The following is a 16732-nucleotide window of genomic DNA, read 5'->3' on the forward strand; positions in this document are numbered from 1 at the left end:
ATTACTCACCCTCATGTTGTTCCAACCGCGTAAGACCTTTGTTCATCTTCGGAACACAAATTAAGATATTTTTGATGAAATCTGAGTCATGTTTCACTCCTCCATAGGCTTCTATGTGACCGAAACTTGCTGGCCCAGAAAAGTCATTAAAGAGATCGTTAATATAGTCCAAGTGACTCCAGTGGCTCAATCTTAAGTATATCAAGCGACGAGAATACTTTCTGTGCGCAAAAACAAATAAAAATAACGACTTTATTCCACTTTTCATTTCCTTCTCTCTGGGCCTCTAGTTGGTTCGCGTAGTCTTTTTGCGCACAATGCGTAGCGCGTCTGTGTTACACGTCACCACGTAGGCTCACTATTGGCCGACGCCGGTCATGTGTGTGTTGCGTGATGACGTGCAACACAGACGCGCAGCGCAAAAACACTACGAGGCCCAGAGAGAAGGAAATGAAAAGTGGAATAAAGTCGTTATTTTTGTTTGTTTTTGCGCACAAAAAGTATTCTCGTCGCATGATAAACTTAATGTAGTGCCACTGTAGTTGCTTGGACTATTTTAACGATGTTTTAATAACTATTCTGGGCCGGTGAGTTTCGGTCACACTGGAAGCCTATGGAGGAGTCAAAGTTCTGTCAGATTTCATCAAAAATATCTTAATTTGTGTTCCGAAGATGAACGAAAGACTTACATGGTTGTGTTACGTCTGAGGATGTATACGGTGTGTCATATAGGAGTAAATGTGTATCTGGTTTTTGTTCTTTGTTTTCCTTGCTCTGTCTCTCTGTCCTTTCATTATTACGACAGGTATTCGACCCAGCTGTACTCAATCTCTGGATGCCTGATGTGATTGGAGGGTGAAGGGGAGGAGCAAGGATATAACCAGGAGTGGATCGGTTGACGAGAGAGACTTTTGATGCCGGGATTAATTCCTCCTCCTGTTGGCCCAGATCGCATTGTTGATTTATGTGCTTAAACATTTGTTGATTTGTTCGTGAGTAAGTGAGCTCAGGACATGTTGTAAGTGTTCTTAAATTGAAAAGAGAACTGAACCTGTATTATGTTTGATTTACTTCTTATTTTCATGTTAAGTATGTTATCTTCAATTATCCTGATTTGGGGAAGGTAGGGGGAGGGTGCCATTTTTGTTTGTATCCTTCATTTTCTCCTGTTTATGGATAGACAGGGAGGGAGGGAAGATTTATGTTATTTATTTATTTATTGGATTATCTTGTTCTAGGTAAGTTATTAAGATTTATGGGTTAGTTAGTTTAAGTTTTGTTTGTTATTTTGGCATAGCTCTCCCCCAAAGAGATTATTTCTTTTCATCGTAGCCTACTTACTAAATTTTGTTCTTGTTATCTTTCTTGTGATTTGTTATTCCTTATTATTTTCAAATACAAAGATATTATTTGGAATTTTGTGGTTGTGTGATTTCTGGGACAGGAGGTTGGAATATCCTGGTACTCTCTCCAAGAGTTAATTTTCTTTGTTTAGTTTAAGTTAATTTTATTTTATTATTGTTGTTACTGACTCCCCAACCCCTAGACGGGTAGTTATGTAACAAATGGGGGCTTGTTTATCTGATAATTGTGTTAATTGATTTGATAACTTGGAGATGTGTCTCTTGTTATAGAATCCGGTATGATGTTTGCAGTATAACTCGTTGTGGTGAGTGCTCATTTCTCTAAGTCTTTGCTTGGAAGTCTTTGAATTTTTGTGGGAGGGGCAGAGGCGTTAAGATATGGATTTTGATTTAATAAAATTCTCTCTTAATCCTACTATAGAGGTTTATGATCGCTGTAGGAAGAAAGATTTAATTCTTATAGCTGATTTTTTTCATATTAGCGTACCGAAAGAGTCCACCAAACAGGTTATTAAAGAACATCTTTTTGACCAGTTGGTTTCTGCTGGTATTTTGCCTGATCAATCAGAGGCACCTGTTGAGGAGGAGTCCGAAATGGCGGAGCATTCTGAGGTTTTTCTCAAGGCAGATGCTTCTGATTTTGATTCACATGAAGGAAGTAAATTGGCTGTTAAAATGAAAGAGTTAGATCTGTTGATTAAGAAGCAAGAATGCGAGGCAGAGTTGATTAAACTGCGCGTTGTTCAAGCAGAAACAGATCGTGTAGTTACATTGCGTCAGTTGGATTTACAAAGGGATCAGATGGCAAGTAAACCAATTCTAGTTCCTCGGGCTGAACTTCTTTCGGATGCGACAACGTCGGTAAGTCAGTCGAGTTCGGCTGAGCGCTCTGACTTTGATGCAAGTAGATATGTAAAGCTTGTTCCTCCTTTTAGGGAGGCGGAAGTCGATTCATATTTCATTGCCTTTGAACGTATAGCGGTGAAATTAAGATGGCCTAAGGATATGTGGGCGTTGTTATTGCAGTGCAATTTATCTGGGAAAGCCCAAGAAGTATGTGCGGCATTGCCTGTAGATCAGTCGCTCGATTATGAGGTTGTAGTCAGGGGGCCAAAACTGATATTAAAACTTTGTCGGACACTTTTTGGTACAAGTATACAACCTATCCAGTATTAATATTTATCCCCTCAACATGTGTTCTAGCCAGGTTGTCAGCTTAGAAAATGTTTTTTTGTCCATTTTAACACTATATTCTTAAAAGTGGTAAAAGCGGATTTTTTTTCCCCAAAGTGCTTCCATTTTCTTCCATGTTACCTATTGTAATTTTGGGCAAATGTGCAATATAATCCAACTTATGTGCAAGCATGATAATTAAAAAATAATAATCAATAAATGCCACAAGAGTATCACACCACAAGGGGCACTGTTGTGTCAGCACAGCTGTGATTTGGCAGTAGATTGAGGCAGCAGATCCAGAGAAGATGATCACAGCAGGTGTCAACAGTACAGTCTGAACAAAACTTTATAAAGGAGTGAATCACACAATCACACAACAGATTAACTTGATCTATTTGTCTACACAAACATTTACCTCAAGATTCTACCATTCTACCATCAAATGTTGCCAGAAACAGGTAAGCTAAACTGTTTTCCAACTAGCTATATACTTACCAGACATACACTCACCTAAAGGATTATTAGGAACACCATACTAATACTGTGTTTGACCCCCTTTCGCCTTCAGAACTGCCTTTATTCTACGTGGCATTGATTCAACAAGGTGCTGAAAGCATTCTTTAGTAAGGGTGTCACGATTCTCCAAATCCTCGATTCGATTACATTTTCGATTCTAAAGTCACGGTTCGATTCGATTCTCGATTTTAAAAAAATAAATTGAAAGCACAAGCTATGCCATTTTAAGACTTTTATGCAATATAATAATATCTGACCTTTGTTCGCAATACCACACACTACATTGTCAAATTTAAAACGTTTATTAACAACATAATGTAACAATAACTTATATTTTCAGTCAATTGGAAACTTAAACAATATAACCTATTACCTGGCTATTATAGTCCCGGGGCTCCCTGGACTCCTCAGAGCAGTCACAGGCGAATAGCACGGCGTTTTAAATTGGGTTCCCACAGCGTTTGCAACGCAGTACGAGAGAACGTTCTCGTAAGGGAACGTAGGCTACTTGGTTACTTGGGTAACCTCGGTTCCCTTAGAGATAAGGGAACGAGTACTGCTTTGCCTTGCCGTGCTATTTCGCTCATATCAGGTACTTCGCTTCAGTCGATTTAAACCTAAAATCCTTTGGCGAGTTTTTTGTGAATTATACCCTCCAGCCACGTCCAAATTGGCGCGCTCGAGGTTGGCAGGGCGCCATGCGCTCCCATTGGACCGTACGCCACTGCTAACTCGCCATAGGTTCGTGCAGTTGCCGCAGCGCAGACAATCAGCTCGCTCAGACGAGATATGATGCTCTCGCTGTGCAGCTGCAATGTGTTTTAAAATAAAGGCTTCAATATTCTCGAGAAAAAGAGTTTTACCTATTACAGGCAAGCCGAGCTGCCGTGACATATGGGGCGTGGCAGCATTGACGATTCCATTTTTTGATTCGATAATCGAGATTGAGCATTAATTTCGATCGATTTCGATTTAAAATCGAAATCGTGACACCCTTATTCTTTAGAAATGTTGGCCCATATTGATAGGATAGCATCTTGCAGTTGATGGAGATTTGTGGGATGCACATCCAGGGCACGAAGCTCCCGTTCCACCACATCCCAAAGATGCTCTATTGGGTTGAGATCTGGTGACTGTGGGGGCCATTTTAGTACAGTGAACTCATTGTCATGTTCAAGAAACCAATTTGAAATGATTTGAGCTTTGTGACATGGTGCATTATCCTGCTGGAAGTAGCCATCAGAGGATGGGTACATGGTGGTCATAAAGGGATGGACATGGTCAGAAACAATGCTCAGGTAGGCCGTGGCATTTAAACGATGCCCAATTGGCACTAAGGGGCCTAAAGTGTGCCAAGAAAACATCCCCCACACCATTACACCACCACCACCAGCCTGCACAGTGGTAACAAGGCATGATGGATCCATGTTCTCATTCTGTTTACGCCAAATTCTGACTCTACCATCTGAATGTCTCAACAGAAATCGAGACTCATCAGACCAGGCAACATTTTTCCAGTCTTCAACTGTCCAATTTTGGTGAGCTCGTGCAAATTGTAGCCTCTTTTTCCTATTTGTAGTGGAGATGAGTGGTACCCGGTGGGGTCTTCTGCTGTTGTAGCCCATCCGCCTCAAGGTTGTGCGTGTTGTGGCTTCACAAATGCTTTGCTGCATACCTCGGTTGTAACGAGTGGTTATTTCAGTCAAAGTTGCTCTTCTATCAGCTTGAATCAGTCGGCCCATTCTCCTCTGACCTCTAGCATCAACAAGGCATTTTCGCCCACCGGACTGCCGCATACTGGATGTTTTTCCCTTTTCACACCATTCTTTGTAAACCCTAGAAATGGTTGTGCGTGAAAATCCCAGTAACTGAGCAGATTGTGAAATACTCAGACCGGCCCGTCTGGCACCAACAACCATGCCACGCTCAAAATTGCTTAAATCACCTTTCTTTCCCATTCTGACATTCAGTTTGGAGTTCAGGAGATTGTCTTGACCAGGACCACACCCCTAAATGCATTGAAGCAACTGCCATGTTATTGGTTGATTAGATAATTTCATTAATGAGAAATTGAACAGGTGTTCCTAATAATCCTTTAGGTGAGTGTATAGCTAGGCTAATTTACTTTCATAATTACTAGCTTACTTACTAATAGGTAAATTAAGTTTTGTGCAGATGTGTAATGGAAATATAGTTTTTTATTTGCTGCACAGCAGCCTATTTTACAGTCTGCTATAGCTAAAAGCGTTAATAAGTTTGTTAGATAGCAAAGCTCTCAGCTTATGTCAGAGGACATTGTAGTGATCCACTCAGAAACCAATCAGACTAGTGTAGTGACAAATATATTTGCCTTCAGATGAGATAACATGGATCCAGTGGAAGCTGTAAGCCTAGCGTCCAAAGAAAAACAAATAGGAAGAGATATTGATTGGGAACAATGTTTCATTTGTCAAGACAAATATGGAAAATACAGCCAAGATAAAGCCCTTTGATTGAAGTGATTTTTCAGGAAGTGGTGTCTTTGTGCTCTTTCTGGAGATTATTGTAGTATAATATTGTGCAATATTTTTGCAATATAATAGACACACACCATTATTTGCATTGCGCTTAGCTTGACCTTGCTTATTCAATCCATTCAGTCTCAAAGGGATGAGACTGACAACCTGAGAGCCAACCTCTGCCAACCTGAGAGCCACTGCTTTGATGGGGAAAAACATACCTTTGCCATACGACTATTACATAGTTATTACTACTAACTAGTTACTAACCCCCAACCCTAAAGAAGTGAGAGAGCAGTTTTGTTAGGATGGAATTAATAACTATAGTGATATGTGAATGTAATATAATTTGTGTTACAACCTGGTACACTAATTAAGTCAAATAGCACCATAGACCATCATCTACAGTTCTAAATTTCCGCCTTGACATTAAAGTATTATAACTTGTGCAGCATTGCACTGTCTCTCCCTACAAGCTTTAAACTTGGCTTGACTCATTCCCATAGATATGGGTACTGATTGATAGAGGTTTTGGGATACTAGGTTATGTTTCCAAGCTGATATTCACTTTGAAAACTGGTTCTCTTTAGGCGGAGATAGTTTTTTTCATGTTCTAGTTCTGTTGTCTCTTACACTGTACAATAAATGTTCATTCTGACACTTCAGCAGACATCCCATGAGTGTTGGCTTTCATTTGATACCATTTTTATGAATATGGTCCTTGTGGTTGTGGAGATATTCAACATTTACTGTTGGCATGTCGTGTTGAGCAGGAAACCAAAAAATTGGCCTGAAATTGCTTGTACAAGTCACACAAAAAAAAATTCAGCTTGACAACCACCCTAATATCTTACCTATGGGTCTCTTCTAACTAAAAAAATAGGGTGACAGCTTGTACCAAAACATGTCCGCAAAAGTCTTAACGGAAGCCCTTTTCAGAATTGGCCCCCTGACTATTGTTAAAGTGGCAGTGCTAAGGGCATATGAATTAGTCCCGGAGGCATATCGTCAAAAATTTAGGTCTCATTCAAAGTCTTTCAAGCAAACTTGTGTAGAATTTGCACGAGAGAAGAGGGTACTTTTTGAAAAATGGTGTTTAGCGAGTCGAGTTGTAAATTTTGAGCAACTCCAGGAGTTACTGCTATTAGAGGAGTTCAAGAATTGTATGCCGGAGGCTGTTGTGATATATTTGAATGAACAAAAGGTCAATTCTCTTTTTGATGCCGCGGTATTAGCGGATGAATTTGTTTTGACACATCGAACACGCCCTGAGAGAACTAATCATCCCATAGGTAATATCGCGAGGGAAGAATCTCGTGTCTTTCCTCAAATGTCCAGGCCAGTGAAAGTTGCAAAGCCAGCCCGTCAGTTTACTTCGGGGCGGACAGCTGAGAGCAGGGTTTGTTTTTTTTGTTTAGATCCTGGCCATTTAATTTCTGATTGTAAGGCCTGGAAGCAGAAAATGACTGTTAAAACTAAACATGTGGCTTTTGCTCAATCTGTCTCTGAATCCGAGTCTACCTATGGACCGTTTATTCTGCCTGGTACTGTATCATTTAATAATGATTCTGAAACGAAACCAGTATTGATTTTGCGAGATACAGGGTCTGCTCAGTCCTTTGTGTGTGAGGATGTTTTGCCCTTTTCGGATCAGTCATATACAGGTAGAAATGTGCTTGTGCGAGGTATCGAGATGGGATGTGTGCATGTTCCACTTCATAGTGTTTATTTAAAATCTGATCTGGTTACAGGAGCTGTTGAGCTGGGTGTGCGCCCCAAAATTCCTGTGGACGGGGTTAGTATAATCCTTGGGAATGACCTTGCGGGAGCTAACGTTTTCCCTTGCCCCGTGGTGGCTAATCGACCTGTCGCCAGCATTCAGCCTGACCTGTCTGTTCAGTTTCCCTCAGTGTTTCCTGCTTGTGTGGTAACAAGGTCGCAATTGAGGAAGTTTAACGATGTAATTGACCTTTCAGACACGTTTCTTGGTACTGATGTTGAACCTAGAAAAGTTCCTGTAGTTGTGGAGTCTGAAATAAAGTCCAGTTCAGAAACTTCGACATCGGAGGGAGTTTCTTTACCTGTGGGTCGAGATCAGTTATCCCTGGCCCAGAAGTCTGATCCTACGTTGCAAAATTGTTGTGAGATGGCAGTTAATGTTAATCAGATCTGTGACCTGGATACGTCATATTATTGGGATGATGGGGTTCTCATGCGGAAATGGAAGCCTCCACGTTCTGATGCTGTGGATTGGCGGGTGAGCTATCAGATTGTTTTACCATCGGGGTATCGATTACAAGTTTTGAAATTGGCTCATGACCATCCTCTTTCTGGACATTTGGGCGTCACGAAAACATTTCAGCGCATTTCCAAGTATTATTTTTGGCCGGGATTAAAGTCTGCTGTATCGGATTTCTGCCGTTCGTGTGATGTATGTCAACGTGCTGGGAAACCGAATCAAAAGATTCCTTTAGCACCTTTGTGTCCCATCCCTGTGCTGGCTGAACCTTTTGAAAGGTTGATAATCGACTGTGTGGGCCCACTGCCCAAATCGAAAACCGGGTATCAGTATGTTCTGACAGTTATGTGCTGCGCAACGCGTTATGCTGAGGCTATTCCGCTGCGCTCGATAAAAGCTCCTCTTATTGTAAAAGAGTTGGTGAAGTTTTGTACTACTTTTGGTCTGCCTCGAACAATTCAGTCTGACCAGGGGTCCAACTTCACCTCGAAAGTATTTGCACAGATGCTTGCTGAGTTGGGAGTAACCCATAAAATGTCTAGTGCACACCACCCAGAGTCGCAGGGAGCCCTTGAAAGGTTCCACCAGACGTTGAAGTCTATGCTCCGTGCCTTCTGTGTGGAGACGGGAAAAGATTGGGCAGACGGGTTGCCGTTGTTGATGTTCGCTATACGCGAGTCTGTTCAGGAGTCTTTGGGTTTTAGTCCCGTTGAGCTTGTGTTTGGGCACACCGTTCGTGGGCCATTAAAGCTCTTGAGTGAGCAGTTGCTGAGAAAGTCTAGTTCACCTGTATCAGTGCTCGAGTATGTAAGTTCTTTTCGTGAACGCTTACACCAGGCGTGTACTTTTGCTAAAACTCATTTGGCTGGCGTGCAGTCTAAAATGAAGAGGCTCTTCGATCAGAAAAGTTTATCGCGTAACTTTTGTGTTGGAGAGTCTGTTCTCGTTCTACTTCCTATCCCTGAGTCTTTGTTTCAAGCGAAATTCTTTGGTCCTTATGTGATAGAAAAAAAGTTGAGCGAGACGGATTATGTTGTAAGCACACCAGATCGAAGACGTAAGAGTCGGGTTTGTCATATCAATATGCTTAAGGCCTATCATGTGCGAGACGTGACACAGTCTCCATCATCATCATTGCCTGCGGCCCCTATCCTCGTAAGTTCTGAGCAGGATCATGAGGATGATGTGGCAGGTGACTTTCAAGGTTTTGGGGTACGTCTGGAAAATTCAGTTGTTTTGAGTAATATAGATTCTCGTCTTGAACATCTGATACCCTACCAAAGAGATGATGTGGTGCGTGTAATACGAAAATACCCCTCTCTCTTTTCTGATGTTCCTGGGAGAACTACAGTGTTGTGCCATGATATCGACGTGGGTACTTCTTTGCCCATCAAACAACACCCGTATCGACTGAGTCCATTGAAACGAGCAGCGATGAAAAATGAGACTGAATATTTGCTGAAAAATGGGTTGGCTGTTCATAGTCAAAGCCCATGGAGTTCTCCATGTCTGTTGGTTCAGAAACCAGACTCTTCTTTCCGTTTTTGTACGGATTATCGTAAGGTTAATAGTGTGACTAAGGCAGACTCTTTTCCTTTACCCCGAATTGAAGACTGTGTCGATCGAATTGGTTCCGCTAGGTATGTCACCAAACTAGATCTGCTCAAGGGGTATTGGCAGGTCCCTTTGACTGCCCGAGCTAGTGAAATATCTGCGTTTGTCACTCCTGACAGCTTTCTGCAATATAATGTGATGGCTTTCGGCATGCGGAATGCCCCAGCGACTTTCCAGCGGCTGATGCAGAAAGTTTTGTCAGGAGTAGGCTTGGGAATCGGTTCCAAGTTCCGGTTTGGAACCGGTTCCAAACATTCCGATCCATCGGAATCGTACACGTCCACACATTAACGATTCCACTAACGATTCCGAACGTTCCGTTCCGTCCATTCCCGCGTCGCGGCACGACGTCACAGTATGTGACTGGATTTTTAAATCCCCCAAAAGCGCCATTCCCGCGTGCAATATTTTTTTTTCCCCAGGATGGTAGGAGAAGGTAGGCTACCACCTTTTTCACCTCTGATTGGCTAGAAGGGCTCTCCTCCGATTGTTTATTTGATTTGGCCGTGAAACGTCATCTCTGATGAGAGAGAGAGAGAGAGAGAGAGAGAGAGAGAGAGAGAGAGAGAGAGAGAGAGAGAGAGAGAGAGAGAGAGAGAGAGAGAGAGAGAGAGAGAGAGAGAGAGAGAGAGAGAGAGAGAGAGAGAGAGAGAGAGAGAGAGAGAGAGAGAGAGAGAGAGAGAGAGAGAGAGAGAGAGAGAGAGAGAGAGAGATGGTAGTGGTGGTGATGCTGTCGGCTCGCGCGCTAGTCTGTTTTGATCTTCTTTACCGCCAACAGAAGTAAACCAAGTCAATCCAACAGTGTGATAAGTGCGTGCCGTCAGATTTATATTCCAAGTTCACATTTTCATAGCCTGTTTAGATCGAATCCATGAAGCGCATTATTACACCGTTTTCTAAGGCTACGCGATCTATTTAAAACAAGTTACAATCATAAAATAGCAGAGTGCTATCATGAAATCGTAAAGGCTGTGATATGCGCAAAAAATATATGCGCTGTTTTTTTTTTACAGAGAAGCACGAGGCTTTAATTATTTATATGCGTGCAGATCAGCTCCGTTCATAGTAAACGCTGCTCCACATATACTCAGTCTCCTCATGTGCTGTTTGTTTAGGTTTCCGATAATGTACGTTTGGGAACGCAAAACCTCGGACGCATATTTCATATAACTGTCATCATTTATATGCGTGTCAGCATCTCAGGGGGGAGCACAACAAATATGCTCAAACATTTAAATAACATCCATGGCATTAAATACCAGGAGTGCACTATATTTGACAGCCTGCGCTCCACAAACAATGGTAGGTTGGCTTATAAATTATATCAAAACATTAATGCTAGATGTAAGTAACCAATGATCAGCCTGGAGAGATCAAGGATCCTCCCAGAAAAAGCAGACATGCTTGTTCTCCTGCACAAGAACTGCTAGAAATTTTTAAATGTTAAATGATTAATTGAAGTTTTTGTGAAAACAATAAAAGTTAAAGTTAAAATGTAAACCATGATGCGTTGTTTACTCTTTTATAGTTTAGCACACACGACTAAGTGTGTTTACAATACAAAGCTTTGTTTTAGAAATGTTTACTTTTTTTAGAAATGTCAAAGCATTCAACTTCTGTATTGATATTGCACACTTGGTTTTCATTCTCTAAAACCACTTTAAATTAGACATTCAAAGCCAACAACTCTCAAAGCCACGCTGTAAGTGTGCAGCAAATGGTACAGGAATCGATATGGGAATCGATAAGGAATCGCATCGATAAGCAGACTCGACAATGGCATCGATATCGATAATTTCTTAACGATGCCCATCCCTAGTCAGGAGTGCCAAATTGTGAAGCATATCTAGATGATCTAGTAATTTATTCGAACAGCTGGGAGGAACATGTGAACCAATTGAACCTAGTGTTCAACCGTCTGGCGGAAGCTTCTTTAACTTTGAATCTTTCAAAGTGTGAATTTGCAAAGGCAGTGATCACATACCTGGGTAAAATGGTAGGTCAGGGGCACGTGAAGCCTGTGGTGGCCAAAGTGAGTGCAATCCGTGATTTTCCTACTCCTGCAACTAAAAGAGAACTTAGGAGGTTTTTGGGAATGGCAGGATACTACCGTGGATTTTGTTATAATTTCGCAACGGTGGTGTCCTCTCTGACCGATCTTCTTAGCACTTCGAGGAAGTTTAAATGGAGTGAAAGGTGTGATCATGCTTTTAATGCAGTAAAGGATTTATTGTGTAACGCGCCAGTTCTTTCCGCTCCTGATTTCACACGACCTTTTCAGCTGAATGTGGACGCAAGTGCTGTTGGAGCTGGTGGAGTGTTGATACAAGAGGATGACTCCGGAATTGAGCATCCTGTGTGTTATTTCTCTAAGAAATTTTCCAAGTGTCAGTACAATTACAGCACTATTGAGAAGGAGGCGTTGGCCTTGGTGCTGGCATTGCGACACTTTGAAGTGTATTTGGGAGGTCACTGCAGCCCGATTAAAGTGTACACCGATCATAATCCGTTAGTGTTTTTGTCACAAATGTCTAACAGCAACCAGCGTTTGATGCGTTGGTCACTTGTTTTGCAGGAGTACAATCTTGAGATTAAACATCGGAAGGGTTCGGACAATGTAGTGGCCGATGCGCTGTCCCGAGTGCGGGGAGCTGATGATTGACTTGAGGTGAAATCGTTTTTTTTTTGCATTCTTACTGATGCAAAAAAATTTAGTGATGGGGGTGTTACGTCTGAGGATGTATACGGTGTGTCATATAGGAGTAAATGTGTATCTGGTTTTTGTTCTTTGTTTTCCTTGCTCTGTCTCTCTGTCCTTTCATTATTACGACAGGTATTCGACCCAGCTGTACTCAATCTCTGGATGCCTGATGTGATTGGAGGGTGAAGGGGAGGAGCAAGGATATAACCAGGAGTGGATCGGTTGAGAGACGAGAGAGACTTTTGATGCCAGGATTAATTCCTCCTCCTGTTGGCCCAGATCGCATTGTTGATTTATGTGCTTAAACATTTGTTGATTTGTTCGTGAGTAAGTGAGCTCAGGACATGTTGTAAGTGTTCTTAAATTGAAAAGAGAACTGAACCTGTATTATGTTTGATTTACTTCTTATTTTCATGTTAAGTATGTTATCTTCAATTATCCTGATTTGGGGAAGGTAGGGGGAGGGTGCCATTTTTGTTTGTATCCTTCATTTTCTCCTGTTTATGGATAGACAGGGAGGGAGGGAAGATTTATGTTATTTATTTATTGGATTATCTTGTTCTAGGTAAGTTATTAAGATTTATGGGTTAGTTAGTTTAAGTTTTGTTTGTTATTTTGGCATAGCTCTCCCCCGAAGAGATTATTTCTTTTCATCGTAGCCTACTTACTAAATTTTGTTCTTGTTATCTTTCTTGTGATTTGTTATTCCTTATTATTTTCAAATACAAAGATATTATTTGGAATTTTGTGGTTGTGTGATTTCTGGGACAGGAGGTTGGAATATCCTGGTACTCTCTCCAAGAGTTAATTTTCTTTGTTTAGTTTAAGTTAATTTTATTTTATTATTGTTGTTACTGACTCCCCAACCCCTAGACGGGTAGTTATGTAACAGTTGGAACAACATGAGGGTGAGTAATTACTGACAGAATTTTCATTTTTGGGTGAACTAACCCTTTAATGAATTGAGTTGACTGAATATCTTTGAAAATTGACACGATGGTAAAAGGTCGGAAGACCGAAGTTTAACGTGAAGCATTCTGAGATTTTTTTTCCCTAAAGTATCATTTTGGCTACGAGAACATTTCTGAGCCAAATAAAGAATAAGATGTGTTCTGGTGACTGGCGTGTTTATTGAACCAATCAGATAGAGTAAATTGAGAGTCATCGAGAAGCTCATTTGATTGGCTAGCCTACATGAAGAAGGTGGACCCACCCTCCTCTTCGCGCTTGCAAAACTCAATGAGTGAGAGAATCGTGCCAAAACTGGAAGCGCATGTAAAAGAAAGACGGGAACTATTTCGGGAACTTTTTTGCCCCATGCACACAACAAGTCATTTAGACATTTGCAGCAGTTTATTTTTTCAACAAAGTTTGATTTTACGCAATTAATCTGTTTTGCCCTTCCTGACTCTGTTGGTTTCAGTTGCAAATTGCTGTTCACAGGCTTGCGATACTTTTGGCCGTATTTGCGCGCTAAAACCGCGCCAAAAGTGTAAGTGTAGCATATACGCAGAGTATATGTGTTAAATCACAAATGAATATAGCTATAAAAAGTTAAATAATGGTTGGGCTACAGAAGATAATGTTCGTCTCAAGGAGGTGTTGAAAAAGTAAATAATAACACAGAGACAGATCATTTAAATTTGGTGTTGGTACCATATATTAAGTGAAAACAAAAACAAACAATAATAACAAAATATTTCAAATCTGCAGAAAAGTTCAGTAGTTCACAGGAAAAAACAAAACAAAATATAACTCAGGAAAACTGGAGAGTACTCAAATTAAAGACAGTCCACAACACACTATAGGACTATGTTTGCTCATAAAAGATGAACACCATGTCCGGATAACGCGAATGGTCCGTGAGATGTAATTAGTCCATGAGCCAGAGCTTAATGAATGGCTGTGTGTGCGTGTGTGTATGAGAGTGGAGGGGGTGAGCAGAGCTGCACAGCCTCCTACCAAACCCACAGGGGGCGATGATGTTGTTGGGGCAGGTTCTGTTCCAGTTAATAATAGCTCGCCATCAACTGGCCCGCAACTGGCCGCACCTGGCCTGTATTAAATAAACAGGACCCATGGTTTAGTCACTACTCATAATATAATTTACCTACTAGCTAGTTTTATATTCTATAATTACGTGTACACAATAGTATTCAAAATACTACATAAGCAATTGTCATAATCACATTAAATGACAATAGCAAAATTGTATAAAAATACTCAAATGCATGGAATTAACCACCCATAAATGTTGGGATTATTTACAACATAACATTCCATTCAATACAATTGATAATCTTGTCATTCAGTATATAAATTAACCATTTAAATACCTAAAGCCATAGCACTGTATACAAAGTGCCAGGTTTACATTACAATTCATAGAACCCAATAAAAACTCCATAGGAGCGAATGGAAAGCTAATGCCACCAGCCACCACAGCTCATATAAATACATTTAGATGACTTAATGTTGTTAGCATTAAGCTAGCGGAAACCGTCATTATAATAAATAAGGATGTCAATAATGATGTCAATGCCAATAGCAACATGCTAGCAGACGCAACAACAAACAGACTCACCAATTCCCGCAGATATTCGACACACCGCGGCACCAGTCGGCTTCTAAAGACGACGGTGGTGAACACTACAAATACAGGATCGCATACTAGAGTTAACCAAGCATTTAAGATGGAAAATAAGCGGAAAAAACATTGCTTGCATAGAGACATACCGAGTGCAGCTGCTCCGGTGGCTTCCCCCTCACACTACTGATTGGGGAAACTCACCGCAGCTTGTAATACGCGCTCACGTGCTATGATTGGTTGAAAGCGTTCACTGAGACTACCATGTGACTCCTACACAAAGATATGAATGAAGGGTGTGTTCAGGTTTACTATTTATATTTTACATTAATTAATTTTATTAATTAATTTTACTATTATTCTCTATATTTACCCTGGGTTACATAAGCACAGAAAAATGGAAGTTAGAGGAATACAGATCCTATTTATTTTGCGTTAGCATGAAGCTGCAGTTTCACAATACATGAATTACACTTACGAATAACTTTATTTATTAATATTTTTTTTCTTACACTTGAAAGGCGATTTACACCTTTACAAATCTTCTTTTGCGCATGCAAATTTAATTTACACTTGCAATCTTATGTAGAGTTTCACAAATCTTATCCTGCGCATACAGTTCTTTATAACATCCTTTTACCTTCATATTAAACCATTCAAGCCAAGACAAATTGAGTGCGCTGTCTGTGATACACAGATTCACGACGCACAGAAAGGCTAATCAAACAACAAAAAAGAAAGAGAAAATGACTTTTGCTGCTTTAACAAATATAATTAATTAAATTAATTATATTTAATTTATACAGTGAAGACTATGCAGTGTTATTTGCATTTCATTATTCAATGTCTGACTCTGTACCCTAATACAGATAGATTTACCTGAAAATTGTTTTCATCTATATCTTTGTTCTATTGTATCTATGCTTGTAATTTGTTTATTACTTTCTATGCAGATTTACTTCATTAAAAAAATCAGCCCAGTCATTCTAAACTTGATTCATTCTTTCCAAATAGACATAAGCTATTCAATTCATCTGGTGAAATTGTTTTCATATAGCAATATATATTGTAACAAGATAAATAACGCAATGTAATTTTCTCCCAATATCGTGCAGCCATAGAGACAATCAACACACACACTTCTTCAGATTCACGGTCTTTCAGCTGAAGGATGCATGAGAAAAGACATGTTAATTACAGTCCTCCCTAACAGTAACTGCAGTTAATCTAATACACAGGTCACACATATGGCTATAAACATACATTAACTTCAAAATCAAAGCTAAACCCATTTAAAAGAAATTTCCAGACTCAATCCGCCAAAATGATATGTGGAGTTTAACGCGCGTTAATAAAAGCCCAAAACACATCAAACTGTTGACAGAAAAACGCATATATAACCTTATTCCGGTTTTATGGCAATTCCATAATATAAACTCAAATCTTCACTAATTGTAAAGAGGCTTCAGCAAGCTTTATAGTAATCTTGGTCGTACAATCAGGGTCAATCTCCAGCAAACACAACAGTAGAGACAAAGCAACTCGTAATGCGAAAACAGGCATAAGGTCAGGCAGCAAACTTACATAAATCAGTCCACAATAGAAAACGGTCCAGGGCAGGCAGCAAAGAATCACGAAGAGAATAAACAGTCCAAGAATAATCCACGGGAAGACAAAAACACAGGCAGAAACGCTCAGAGATGTTCAGCAGGGCAAAACAAAACTTCTCAATGAGGAACTTCTTCTTCTTCTGTTTTTTTTTTTTTTATTGGCAATTTGCGAACAAAGTGCATTACCGCCATCTTCTGGATTGCGGTGTAAACTCATTGGGATGTCATTTTATATATGTTACTAAACTAAAAATAAATAAAGTAAAAATACAAATAATAAAACCTAAATCCTGAGTTTCTTTCATATAGATCATAGCATCCTTAATTATAGATTGTGTGCCAGGCAAACTCAATAGGTTTTTTAAACTCACTCCATTTTCCGTGGCCCTATATAGTTCTTTCCTCTTTATCAAGAGTATATGTTTTA

The 16732-nt window shown here is 40.2% G+C and overlaps 2 protein-coding genes across 3 annotated transcripts in view; both read right to left on the reverse strand.

The window, feature by feature from the left end:
• Positions 1 to 14912, reverse strand: part of LOC308693493 (uncharacterized protein) — a 28341-nt gene extending 13429 nt beyond the window's left edge. Inside the window, exons 1-3 of the mRNA XM_081370414.1 lie at positions 14845 to 14912; positions 14693 to 14757; positions 14080 to 14164 (exon numbers count right to left, since the gene is read on the reverse strand). The gene's annotated coding sequence lies outside the window, so the exon portion shown is untranslated. The remainder of the gene's footprint in view (positions 1 to 14079; positions 14165 to 14692; positions 14758 to 14844) is intronic.
• The window catches only part of LOC308693492 (uncharacterized protein), a 38036-nt gene extending 21589 nt beyond the window's left edge, over positions 1 to 16447 (reverse strand). For both annotated transcript variants that reach the window (XR_014030458.1, XM_081370413.1), the window contains exon 1: positions 16280 to 16447. The gene's annotated coding sequence lies outside the window, so the exon portion shown is untranslated. The remainder of the gene's footprint in view (positions 1 to 16279) is intronic.
• Between the last annotated feature and the right edge of the window lie 285 nt (positions 16448 to 16732).

This window comes from Scardinius erythrophthalmus (assembly GCF_964197995.2).
Source record: "Scardinius erythrophthalmus genome assembly, chromosome: 7".
NCBI lineage: Eukaryota > Metazoa > Chordata > Actinopteri > Cypriniformes > Leuciscidae > Scardinius > Scardinius erythrophthalmus.